Source organism: Austrofundulus limnaeus, unplaced genomic scaffold (assembly GCF_001266775.1).
Source record: "Austrofundulus limnaeus strain Quisiro unplaced genomic scaffold, Austrofundulus_limnaeus-1.0 Scaffold511, whole genome shotgun sequence".
In the NCBI taxonomy this organism is placed as follows: Eukaryota; Metazoa; Chordata; class Actinopteri; order Cyprinodontiformes; family Rivulidae; genus Austrofundulus; species Austrofundulus limnaeus.
In genome coordinates, this window is record NW_013952913.1 from 435,490 (window position 1) to 437,090 (window position 1,601).

General features: G+C 31.5%; 1 protein-coding gene across 1 annotated transcript in view; it reads left to right on the forward strand.

Moving 5' to 3' along the window:
* The window catches only part of trim54 (tripartite motif containing 54), a gene marked incomplete at its 5' end in the record, with an annotated part of 22,548 nt that overhangs the window by 13,611 nt on the left and 7,336 nt on the right, over positions 1-1,601 (forward strand).

The window sequence follows — 1,601 nt, forward strand, 5'->3', positions numbered from 1 at the left end:
GTATCTTATCGTATTTTATTGTATTTTATCGTATCGTATCTTATCTTATCGTATCGTATTTTATCTTATCGTATCGTACTTTATCTTATCGTATTTTATTGTATTTTATCGTATCTTATCTTATCTTATCGTATTTTATTGTATCGTATCGTATCTCCTTATCTTATCTTATCATATTGTATCTTCTTATCTTATCTTATCTTATCATATCGTATCTTCTTATCTTATCTTATCGTATCATATCGTATCGTATTTTATCGTATCGTATCCTTTTGAATTGTATCGTATCGTATCCTATCTTAAGATAAGAAAGGCTTAAAAATGAGTTTTCTGTTTGAGTAAAAAGAAACAGTGTTTTGTTTAAAGGACACACTTGTTCCACAAACTCAGTTTGACACTCGTTAAAAATAACAATAATAATAAAAAAAAACATTTTGTTTGGCCTTACTAGAACTAGAGAATTTGCATTTCCTGCAAAAATGCATTGTGACCTAGTGCTGAAAGATTTTTGTTGAATACTAAAAAAAAGCTGAAACTAGCCTAAAACTAGCAAAAAAAGTAGCTGAAATAGCTAAAATTAGCACAAAGAAACAGCATATTTACCGACTTAAGTGGTAAGAAGCTGAAATTATTATAAAAAGGTCAATTTAGCTGTAAAAATAGCTACAATTAGCTAGATTAGAAAGTAAAAACAAAATCAGCAGAAAACATCTGAAAAAACATAAAAATCTTCAAATAGCACAAAAAGTTGAAATTAGCAGAAGAATAGCAGAAAAGGTAAAAATAATAGCTAAAAACATGCTTGAAGGATTTCGAGGACATTGAAAACGACTCCTTTTCTTTTCAATGAGGAAAAACTGCCAAAATGCTAAATATATTAAGTGTAAATTGCTGGAATACCAAAAGTCATAGCCAGAATTTCCTGAAGAAGCTAAATGTTTTAACATATAAACTGTTAAAATAGCACAAAAATTGCAGAATGAGTTCTGTGCTGAAAAACTTATGGAAAAAAATGTCCTCAATAGTGTGAATTCTTGGTGTTTGCACAACTAAACCAAGGCCTTATATGAAAAACATCTTAAAGTTAGGCCTTGAATTACAGTGAGGTGCAAAAGTTTGGGCAGCCTTGTTAATTTTCCTGATTATCTTTATAAATCAATGGGTCTCATGCAAGAACCATTCATACGAACAGATTTGTTCAAGCCTCAAGGGGTTTTCTTGAAGTTTGTGCTGGAAAAAGCATGCCCAAATGTAACTGGGTCTATCTCAGCACCTAAAAACACCACATAAACACCCCTGATATCAAAATAAAGCTAACACTTGGCAGATTTCATCAGGAGTGTAAGTATCACATCAAATGCTTTTGTTTCAGAGATACTGAGGATGGAACACAGAAAAAAAAAAAAATCCCCCTCGCCTGAGGTTTTTCTGCATTATACAGTATACAACATTTTCAAAAGTATAATGAATAAGGCTAAAAACTCTTGGAAACCATGAATCCACTTATGGACATTACTGTGTATTGGCAAGAATTTGGCGATAGGATACATATCATGACAGAGGGGTGACGATACGATATATCCCAATATATTGCGATACTA